Source organism: Pantherophis guttatus, chromosome 2, assembly GCF_059756535.1.
Source record: "Pantherophis guttatus breed Tessera chromosome 2, ASM5975653v1, whole genome shotgun sequence".
NCBI classification, from domain to species: Eukaryota; Metazoa; Chordata; class Lepidosauria; order Squamata; family Colubridae; genus Pantherophis; species Pantherophis guttatus.
Window position 1 is genome coordinate 205665609 of NC_142064.1, and position 12071 is coordinate 205677679.

General features: G+C 41.5%; 1 long non-coding RNA gene across 3 annotated transcripts; it reads right to left on the reverse strand.

Annotated features, from left to right (window-relative positions):
• Positions 1–367: 367 nt before the first annotated feature.
• On the reverse strand, positions 368–11479 carry LOC148115498 (uncharacterized). Of its 3 annotated transcripts, none has more exons than XR_015732607.1 (7): positions 11146–11479; positions 9558–9627; positions 7447–7524; positions 5836–5892; positions 4695–4741; positions 1751–1826; positions 368–1654 (listed from the first exon to the last, which is right to left on the reverse strand). It is a non-coding gene; the product is annotated as an uncharacterized LOC148115498 (long non-coding RNA). The 3 variants fall into 3 exon arrangements; XR_015732608.1 differs by lacking the exon at positions 4695–4741 and adding an exon at positions 4773–4981; XR_015732609.1 differs by lacking the exon at positions 4695–4741.
• Positions 11480–12071: the final 592 nt, after the last annotated feature.

Here is a 12071-nt window from a genome sequence, read left to right on the forward strand (position 1 = left end):
TCAGACTGCCCATATTGTAAGGCATTTGTTACTGGAGAAGAACAGTGAACTTTGATGAGTAGCTCTCAAGGTGAAGCAACCAGATCAAAGCCACAAGGCAGCTGGGTCCCTGATGGTTCCAATATTTAAAGAGGGATTTCTCATTTCTTAGGTACACATGTAACTGGGGCATGGAATTTGATAAGCATGAAACACTTGATGCTTCTCTTGATGCTCAATGCTTCTCTTGATCAAGAAACACTTGAATTCCTTAAGGAAAAGACTAGTGCACTAAACTGGATGTTTTAAATACAGTAAAAGCAAATAGATGCACCAGAAATGGCCATTTTAAGTCAAAAAATTCCACAATATATGTTCAGCTACAATCTGATAAACAATAGGATATTTATTAGAATTAATGAACATTAACGATAAATAACACTGTCTATTTACAATATGGAAGAAGTTGAAAAATCCGCTGGCAAACTGAAAGAGATATTACATGCAACATTTAAATGCAACATCTAAAAAGATGTAGTTCTATTAACAGGTGATTGGAATGAGGAAGAAAAGGAGGCACTTTAATTACAGGAACATTTATATTAAGCAAACAGAAAGGTTAATAAAGCAAACAGAAAGGTTAGTAAAATTTAGCAAAAGAGGATGGAAAAGTCTACACTAAAGCCCTTTGCAAACAGAATGATGCATTTAAAAATGTAGAAAGAGGATATATTTTCTTCTAGAAAGGGCAGTATGAGAGACAGCAGAACAACTGTTAAAGAGAAAAACACCAGGTTTAGATAAAATGCTCACTGAACTGCTTAAATCTACAAGAAAAGAGACAATTAAAGTGCTAATAGCTGTGTGTCAACAAACATGGAACAAGTCTGGTCTGAAGACAACTTGATTTATATTTCTTCCCTGAAGAAGAGATAGCTTGAGGGATACGTTGGCATTTGTGGCTTTGGCAACAGAAGGGGTGACACAGAAAATGGCAACAGCAACATCATGGTTTGCGGTGATGGCGAATATTGTAGCTCGGGTGGAGCATGAGGGTGGAGGTTGATGGTTTCCTGGCCATTAGCCATGATGGACAGTGCAGTGTGGTGTGGTTTGTAGTCTCCAAATTAGGCCTAGGACTTAAAGAACTCCCAAGATATCATGACGTACCAATAAAGGAGAATATTTGTAACTCAGGGGTGACATGAAGGGTGACCTCATCAGTGCTAATAAAGAAACTGCACTCCTTATAAGCACTGATGATGTTATCTAGATTGGGTAATGAAACCTCTGCAAGGAAACAAGCAAGCTCAGAGAGCACCAAGGATCCCTCATACCATGAAGTGTCTAATCAATGGCATTTGGTGGATCTGGGAGACAGTACTGTACTGGCAGAAGAAGTCTGGTACTTGAGATCTGTTGTGGACTTCTTTAAAGGCCATTTTGTCTCCTTTATGGTCGAAATCGAAAACAGACAATGGGGTGGTCATTTTAGGGCCATCAATTAAATCTGATGTGCTGATGACACCTGGTGGTTGGGCTGGTAATATCTGTTTAACTTATAAAGTAAGTATCTTGAAAGAAGGACAGGGTTGATAAAGATGGCAACAGGAATCAACACTGGAGGGCAAACCAGAAACAACGTGAGATATTCTGCCAATGCCACTTGGTTAGCCTGTAAGTAAATAAGATTTAGAAAACCATTTTATGAAAGTAAACATGGGTTAAAGTAAATCTTAAGAAATTTAAGGCTGAGGCTTAGTGAACTTACAGTTTAAATGAAGAAGTCACAGCAATAGACTAATTTTGCTTCTTAGGTTCACGAATCCTTTAAGATGGACGGAGTACTGTAAAAGTCAAGACAAAATTTATGCTAGGAAATCAGGCAATAAGACAAAAAGTGTAAGGATATTTCAATACAATGAGAATAACAGAAGATCAGGACAGCATGAAAGCTGTACATTGAGAAAGGGTAAATCCACACAACTTTCTTGCCCGCTTATCATGTCCAAAAGTCACTGTCTGTATCTCATTATCCACCTGCATGGAGATAGCCCAAGGATGTCAAGGAATTCCACTACTCTGGAAATGCTATTTTCTCTGCAATCCCACCTCCAGACACTGTGTGACAACACTGGCCATGTTGATGTGTGTGAAATGATGTTATTTGTCAGTAAAGCTGTGGTTTCAATCCTATTGGCTGGCAGAAAGACCAGAAGGCTGGCTTTCACAATAGCCACGTTTTTGCCTTTTTAAAAATGGATTGGTCCATCTTGAAGAGTACAAAGCCCTGAAACTGAGTAGCCTCATGTTGGTTTAAAGCATGTAATTGGAGATATAACTTCTGCAGCCTGCTCAGCCCAGAATTTTCTTCCCTGCTGCTGCTTCCAAGAACCCTTCCTCCTCACCCTTCCTTAGGTCATGTTCCTGGGTGGTGCGGATGGTTTGTTACACCTCCCATGCTGATCCCCACAGCTAGCTCCATTTTTTAAACTTAGACTAAGAATAACTTTATTGTCACTTTGAATGTACACTAATCGGCTTACATTAAAATGAAAGTATATTGGAGGTATGCATCATATCTCCAATATACACTACATAAACATGACAAAATAAATAAATACAAAATTATGCATATAACCACATATATTATATGACACAGAGAAACAACATAGTCTAGGTCAGATATATATATGTACATGGCGAGAAAAATGAATCTTGTGAGTTTACCAGAAGGATGGCATAAGGAACAAAGCTGTTATAGAATCTGGTAGTCCTGCTAGAAATACTTCAAAACCTCCTCACAGAGGGGAGCAACAGAAACAGATCGTAAAGTGGGTGTGTAGGGTCTCTAACAATGCTTTGAGCTCTCAGCATATAGCTCTTATAAACTGGAAGTGAGTTTCCTATAATCTTCTTGGCTGTCCTTACTACTCTCTATATGGACTTTCTATCTGAGGCACTACTTCCACCAAACCAGACAGTGATGCAGCTTGTTCAAATGCTGTCAATCGTGCCTCTGTAAAAAATGGCCAGGACAGAAGGAGAAATATGTGCTCTCCTCATCCAACAAAGGAAATGCAGACGCTTCACTAAGGATGACATGTGAAGAGACCAGTTCAGATTGTTAGTTATCTGCATCTCCAAATACTTAATACTGTTGACCACCTCTACAGCTGCATCCTTGATACTGAGTGGAGTATGAACATGCTGACTCTTCAATTCTTCAGTATATCATTTCAATTCTCCAGTAACACATACTGAGCAACTGCACATAGGACCAGTTGATGGCAGCCAAAATATTATCCCTTATAATGATGCCATCTAATGATAGATAGGTTAAATGGCTAATTCATGGTTTCAAAGACTTTTTAAAAGTTTACTTGGTTGAGAGTATAACTGAAGAGAAAAAATATAAATGTGACCCAAGAGAAGGAAGAGAGATGTATGTTAAAGGTGTAAGGAGAGTAGCACAACATTAAGGGTGTGTTGTGTGCATCGCAAGAGTCAGGGCAGCATCTTTTTATTCTGGTTTAGGATTGGAGAGAAACTTACCAAAGTAGCTCTGTGGATATGACCAAGAGGAGGAAGAGAGATGCCTCCAAATTACAGATTTGTAGATGTTAGTGTGGATACTAAGAAGAAACAATCAATGGATCCTGGATGAAATAAAGATCCATTGATGTAATGATTAAGAAGCAGAAACTCACATCAGAGGTGGTATTCAGCCGGTTTGCACTGGTTCACGCAAACCGTTGGTGGAAATTTGGCCAAGGTCACCGAACCAGTAGCAATGGCCAGCTGGCCATGCCCCCGAACCGGTCCCCCGGTCGCTGCTCGCCCCACTCACCATTTTCATCACCATGTTCTTCATGCATGCGCATCCCATTGCCTTGCAAGTCCAATGGGATGCACAGCAGCTTTTTCCGCGACCTCCAGTACTTTTCGGCGGCCTGCAGCCAGCCACTGCAGCCGCAAAAAGGCTCTCAAAGAGGCAACAGCTGGGAGACTTCCTTGCCAGCCACTTTCCAGCAGCGGCAGCTGGCTGGGGACCTCCAAAAACTCCGGTCAGCTTGCCTTCTGGACTCTGGACTAGCCACCATAGAAGGTATGCAGCCCGAACAAAGAGGTGCTGGTGGGGGAGGAAGTGGGGCTAGGGCCGGGGCTGCTAAAGGAGGGGAAATGGGGGCAACTGGTGAAGGGAGGGCGGGGGTAGATAGGTGGAAATTCCAAAAATTTTCCTACCTTTTCCTGTGGGTGTGGCTAGGTGGGGGGTCATGTGACTGAGTGGGTGTGGGCGTGAGTGACATCAAGTAGGCCATGCCCACTCAGTCACATGCCCCCCACCTAGCCACACCCACCGAACCAGTAGTAAAAAAAATTTCAAACCCACCACTGACTCACATACTTTGAGTCTGAAATGAGAGCAAGGGCAGAGTGGAAAAACAACTGAGAGAAGTAAAAGGAAAAGACAATAATGGATAGATGAGCTCATGTAGTCTCTAGATGTCGAGTCTCTCTCAATGAAAAACTAACTTAGAATTAATAAGTCGTGAGACATTATTCATTAACTATGAGGAACTGAAGGGTCCTTCTCTCCAGATACACTTGTAATCACTATTTGGTCATCCCATAGCCATCTTTGCAGAGACACTCCTGATATCCATCAGCATATAATATATGAACAAATTTAGACTCTATTTCTACTCTTATACCTCAAGAGGCTGTCATCGTGCAAGCAGCACCTGCATGTCTGCAACAACTGGAAATAAAAAAGTTCAAACTTTATTTACCTTGATCTCATTCCACTGATAGAACAATTAAACACTGACAGCTGGATAGACAGACCCACAATAACATCCACACGGACATGAAGTTTGAGCAATAATGCAAAGCCAAAGAGTGGCACGACTGCATATTTTGTTACAGGCACCCAAGCAATTCCTGCTCCTCAGGTCTGCTTTTGCTGAGAGGCATCAGATGGTGGGGCAGAACAGGAGCCCTGAGGAGCACAGCAGAATGGGACAGATTCAGAGGCAGGAAAAACAATTCAGAAATCTCCACTTCTCACTCTCTCAAACACCTGACAAAGTGAATATTTTGAATAAAAACTGAAGTGACAGTAAAATGTGTCAGTTGCTAAGGTACCTTCATTTATTATCATCTCAGACACGTTTTCTTGATGTGAGAATTTGTATAACACAGAAGGAGAGTGAAGACCATCTAGAAACTTGATTAGGTGGATTGTTTTACCCAAATCCTTCCCTGGGCATTACCACCCACATCTCTACTGAAAGGGAAGGGAGAGAGAAGGTGGCAGGTCTCCTGAGACCATCTCAAAAATTTGCTCATCTAGATTCTTCCATCCTCCCCATAAGACCATTATAGTCGCCTTCCTATATCCTATAAGGGTCCGACAAGTCTGCTTGTTTGTTTATTTTATTTATTTTTAATATGTATTTTTAAATTTTTAAAAGTTTAAAAATTAATAAATAATTTATTCATTATTTCTGTTTGCACTGCTAACTGTTTATACTGCTTTTTGTTATGTAGGTTTCACAAATGTCTACTAGCATGGAAACCGGAAACATAACTCTCCTAACAGTTATCAGATTCCTCCTCCCACATTCTTTGAATCCACGAACGTGTCTTCTTAAGGACTATCCCAAATACTGATAAATTGCTCATCTAGATGCTGAAAACCAAGCTGAAACATGTGCATTTTTGTCAGAATCATATGCCAATTATAGAATAGATGCCTGAGAATTATAGAAGAGGCAAAGAAGTTAACCTTGGTACATGGACTTACAGCAGAGTGGAGATGAGCAGATTCTAATTATTTGATGATTGACATACCTTGGACTCATCTCCATCCATCTGATTGGGTAATGACTTCTGTGGAGTATGGAAGGCCTGTAATGAGAATCAAGTACCCTGAGTTGAGTAACCTTGACTGAGACTATGTGAATATGTGCAATACCTTCCCATCCAACCATACAGGATAACTAGGATAGGGTCTTCTTTTGCCTGCCAGCCCCAGCCTGATGTTCTCCAAGGCCATGTTTTGGATGCTATTGAGGGAAAAGTTGGAGAAGTTTCTATTGAAGTTTTGTTCTGAAAATATGTTCTGGACTGCATTTTTGAACATCCAACTGACATCTTGTAAACTTTTCTGATGTGTGATTTGTATGGAAAAAAACATGTATTAAATAAGGGGTTTCCAAACTTGGCAACTTTAAGACTCAACATGGCTGGCTGAGGAATTCTGGGAGCTGAAGTCCATAAGTCTTAAAGTTGCCAGTTTTAAATGAATAAATTAATAAACAAGCAAGCATAAGCAGATTCATCACCTACTACTGATTCTTTTAACTGGGCAGGCATGGATCTTAAAATACTTTGAATTTGGTTGATAAACCAGATGCTTGTGGACATCAATGTTTTGATAGGCATTGCCCTTAGCAACAGCTATTTATCCCACCCAACTTAATTTTTCAAATGATTTTTTAACTGGAAATGGAGGCAAAAGAAGGCAAGCATGCTGCAAAGCAAAGCACTATTTTCAAGCACCGTATTTATGTGTGTGTGTGTGTATCTTGATCCCCATGTAAGACCCACAAGAAAATGGTGAGCAATTGCAGCTCATTTTGAGGTTTGAGACTATGATTCTACCTGTGTGGAAAGAACACAGTGCTAAGATGGATTTGTGGAAAGCAGACCAGATAGCTAGAAAGTTTGATGGCTGGCTTTTTACGAAATGGATGGGTTGTTTTCACTGGCCTAGTCCACTGTGGCAGCCATTTTATAATGGGAAAATTCTTCCCCTGGCACCCATTTGTGAAAATGGCTCTAAAATTTCCGAAGATTCCTACTGGCACAAATATCTTAAGGTATCAAGCTAAATGTAAAGGTTGGATCCTTTCCACTTTTTGAGTCTTTCTCCTCCCCAAAGAAGAAAGGTTCAGGTTCTGATAACAGCTCTGTTCAGGTAACAGACTTCAGCCTCTGATGTCAGTGGTCACAGGGATTTCTGACTCCCTCCTGGCCCTGAAGTTCCCCAATCATCTCACAGAACAGCACTGCAAAAACAAAGAGGTAGCCCAAAGGGGCTGATCACCCCACTGACCTGGCAAACAGGGCCTAGTCATCCAGGATCAAGAGATAATTAATTCAGGATTACTGAAAGAGAGGAAAATGGACCATGGCAAACCTTAAGTACAGGGTGTAATCTAGTAGCCTCAGTTAATCCAGTTGCTGGGCTTGTTAATGGGTATCATCCTTGCCAACTGAATCAGTGGATTCTGCACATCCCTTGAACTCAAGACAACCTCACCTGGTGTTCTGCTTCTTCTTGGTTTATTAGCTCCCCCAGTGAAACATGCCTGCTTCCAGACAGCCAACACACTACCTATGACTCTCACCAAGCATGGTGAGATCTTGGCCTAAGTGGACTTTGGCTGGTACAGTTACCTTCTTGGCAGGCTGCATCTCCTCTGTGGATTTGGACCGAGTTTTCACTCCCTCCTTCTGAGGGGAGCCGGGCTGCTCCTGAAGCACATCCGGGGGCAGGAGGGAAATGTACTATATTATTATGTCACTCTCTTGCACTGAAACCTGCATAATGTCTCATTTGATATACCACTTCTGAAAAGGTTGAGGAGATCATCATGGAATCCCGCTCAAGAAGCCACTTCTATAGAGCCTGTCTCTGCATCACAGCACAGGAATCATATTAGGAAAGGCTATGTGTACCCTGTTTAATTAATGGCCTAGAAAGTGAGAGAGATTCATACCGTGCCCACATAATTGCAGGGTTCAGATGAATACCATAGTAACATAAAACCCCACCAGATGGAGTCATCTCCTAAGCCACCCAGAGAAGTGAATAGGATTGATAGCATTGGCTTTCCTACACTGGCATTTCTCATAAAAGCTTGGGTTAGCATGTCAACCCTCTTGAAATGCTATATAAAACAATAATGTGCTGTAATGTAGCTCCTGACAAGCAGCCCTTTAGTTCAGTGTGAATGACAGCAGCATTTAGGTGCATGTAATATCTAAGACGACTTACACAAACACAACATTACAGAGAACTCTGGAGCAAAACTCTCAGTTTGCACAATGTTTAACTGATGGGCACCATGTCCAAACTGTGAACTGAGTCCTAGCCATCCTGATCATTATCTAAACAAAATTTGGATATGACCAATAATTCACATTTCAGAGGTATCTGAGGGAGGCTCTGGATGGAAACAATTGTATCATCTAGTTAGTAGATAGGAAGTGAAGGGTGAAGAACTGTGGATGGCTTGATAGAAAGTCCAACAAATAGAACTAAACACTCCATTACTCTTTGTCAACATACTTGCTCCTATACTTAGCTGATCAAAATTTAGCAATGTGAGTCCTATGCCATCTCTCTGTAGTTTCCCAGTTTCCTGTAATTCCAATAAATTAACCCCATTTCTATTTGATATATGACGTTTTAGCTCAAGTAGCTTCAACCTGAAAGAGGCTCCCTGTCCTCATAATTTTTAATTATTTATTATAATTTATTAATTAAATGTAGATACTAGAATGTTAGTATCCTGTGGTGCAGAGCACTTTTCCCCCCAAAAAAACATTTCTGGGTTACTGTAATTTTGGAGGTGGCTGCATTTAGATATGGCTGTTGCCTTCTATACATTTAGAAGCATACTGAAAAAATACTGAGGACAGAAAACAGCATTCTGGGAAAGGAGATGGAAAGCAAGGAAGTGGTTTGCTTGTGTTACCTTTGGTGGGATGTGTATTTGTGCTCTGCCTAATCTGTTCAATTGGTTTGCTTGTTACATTTTTGTATCAGCTAATTGTTTAATGGGTGTGTAGTTTTCTTTAGAATCACCAGATTGCTTTCTGTGAACTAATTATGTGATTTGGCTACCTTTGCTGTATACTCAATTTCTTTGGCCAATTTACTTAGCCAAACTCAACATTTCCTTCCTATGAAATGGGCGTTGGGAGCAGAAAACTATTTAGTTTTTATGTTTTGAATGTTTTAAAAGCCTAAACGTCTAGACTGCAGTGGTAGATAGAAATGCACACGACATTCCCTCTGTAATTTAGATATGTCCATTAGCATAAAAATGTTGGAGGTCTAATTTTCCACAGTTTCCTTGTGGATCTTTAGATCACAAGGAAATTATCTATGCCAACCCTCGTGTCTGAGATCACAATTTGTTACAGATATTTGAGATTTAATCTAAGAATCTTGGCGTGCTAATCATATTTATTCTTTCGGTGAGTTCAACTGCTTCCTAAATACACGGAAACACAGAATTGATCCAATTATAATAGTTTTTGAAGAACACATTAGTCCTTAATATACCAGTATTACATTGGTGGAAGCATTTACACACCTAATGATAGTAAACCATCTTTGGAATAGAAAACTGGGGATCTATCTTTTTACTTATAGCTTGTGACATTAATGAGACCTGATGAATATCTACAATAGTGGTGGTATATAAGCAGTGTGTGAGGAATAGTCTTTCTGAAACATAATTTTGGACCTCCCAAGTGTTACATGTTTCCTGAAATACCTTTGAGTTCACTTCCATGGCTCTTCCCTGGTGGATATTTTGAGATTTCTCTCTGATCAGACAACAAATTCTGTAAAGACAAACCATTGGAGAAAGCATCATTTTCCACGATCCATCTTGCTTTTGGAGAGAAGCATAATGCACCTAGGAGGGGAAGGGAATCTTATGGAATATTAGCAGAAGAAGAAATATATCTTAAACTGCCTATTTTCTCAGCCAGCTTCTAGGCATCATGAATGTGGAGAATGCCATCTCCTTATAATGGAAGTGCCACTTTAGGTAAACTCACCCATAACACCTCAATGAACAATTCAGCACGAATCTCAAATTAGTTATGCTGTGACTAAGACACCTTTTTTGCCACCTCTTGGAGAGGGAGATTTGCCTTACATTGAGAATTGGGTGATGAGGAAGACATAAAAGGAGACTTTTACTGCATATTCCTATGAATCACTCCTCTGAACATATATTTTTGTTTTTGAAGAATGGACTGATTGCTTGCCAAGTAATAAGGTTAAGAACCTGTCTTTCCTATCTTCAGCTATTCAAAGGTGAGCAAGAAATCAATTACTTAACCACTCATTAAATTATTTGGCTGGGAATATGTTTTCAACTCAGGTACCAAGTTATTTAAAAATGTTGTCTTTTGGAAGGTCATCACAATGGCACCAAAGCCCCCAATGCACCTGTAGGGAACCCACCCAGAAGCTTGCTTGCTGTTATATTCGTCCTCTTCCCTATTACAGTTTTCTTCCTATGCAAAACTCTCCTACGGCGGCTTCCTTCGGTTGGTGCTGTTTGTGCTGGGTATGGTGGCACAGGAATAGAATAGAATAGAATAGAATAGAATAGAATAGAATAGAATAGAATAGAATAGAATAGAATAGAATAGAATAGAATAGAATAGAATAGAATAGAATAGAATTTTTTATTGGCCAAGTGTGATTGGACACACAAGGAATTTGTCTTGGTGCATATGCTCTCAGTGTACATTAAAGAAAAGATATAATTGTACCCCAATATCTGAAGGACCCCACTTGGGAAAGCTGCAACTGAAAGAAAAGTTTGACTTTTCTTCCGTTTCTCGTCAGAACGAGGAATCATCGCTATATAGAATGTGACCGGGCAGGAAAACCTACGTCGGAAAGCAAAATCCCAACGATATCTGGACCTGTCCCGAGGCTCTCAAGTAGCCCAGTGCAAAACAATCCAGCAATTAAGGCGTCGGGCTAATGACAGCAGCACAGGTCTCCATTAAGCAGAACCGGAGATCCTGTCCATCCGCCCAGCAGCAGGCAGCATCCCTCTGGGTAACAAAACCCCTCCTCCTAACTATATCCCAAGCGGAATTCTCCGCCATTTGGTGCCACGGCGCCCCCTAGCGCTGAACCGCGGAAACGATCTGCGCGACGGAGCTGGGTAAGTGAAAAACCCAAGCGCCCTCTATTGGTCTGCAGCATAAGCGATGTTAACTGTCGGGAGGAGATCGTCCGTGGCATGAATGAATGGCTCTCCTACCTCCCCCACGGCCCTTGCAAGCAAACGTGAAGCCCGCGGCAGCCGCCCCACTCAGCTTATCTTCGCTTACCTGCCTGAATGCCGGATGCGGCTTTCAGAGGTTCCTCACCGCCCAGGAAGGGATCTGCAGTGATTTCACCTTTCTTTCTTTCTTTCTTTCCTTCCTTCCTTCCTTCCCCTCGCTGCCTCCTCCCCAACTCCTTTCATTCAGATGTTGAGGAGCCGATTTATGCGGTTAGGGGCAGCCAATGGGGAAACAACTGCTTCCGCCGCCGTTCTTAGCATGCGAAGCAGCGTCTCCGACAGCAGTTCAGTCTTCAGGGACCAAAGGGGGAAGGTTCGGATCCCGATCCTTTTTTTTTCCCTGTACAGGATCCTGTACAAGTTCAACGCGGCAATGCGGGCCACACAGAACAGCCTCCCCCCCCCGGTTCAAGGATAGAGTATGGGATCCAGTGTGGGGGTTGCAGCCATCCAGTGTGGGTGCGTCCAGACTCCAGCCGGAAGAACTCCCCACAGTATCGAAAACGGTTTTTAACATTATTAGTCATAACTCCTTCCACACCCTGAATCAAGATGAAGGGAGATCCTTGTGTATGTTTCAGGAAGGATCATTTGCAGGTTTTACAACGCAAAGCTTACCTTTGGGTGCTCCAACACTGGAAGTTTTTAAGAAGAGATTGGGCAACCATTTGTCTGAAATGGTAATGCCTGAGTAGGGGGTTGGACTAGAAGACCTCCAAGGTCCCTTCCAATTCTGTTATTCTGTTATACCTAGGCCATCTTAGACTTGGTAGATGTGGATCTCTGTTCACATGTGTTAAAATATATGAATTTGGAAGCAAATGCTAATGCTGATTGGAACTCACTCTATTGTTTCAAGAGGAAGCATGGATTCCCCAAAGCCTCTCCGCTCACAACTGAACAAGAAATGTGTATCTGCCTTGTGGGTTTATGTCAGGGATGAAATCCAGCAGGTTCTGACAGGTTCTGGAG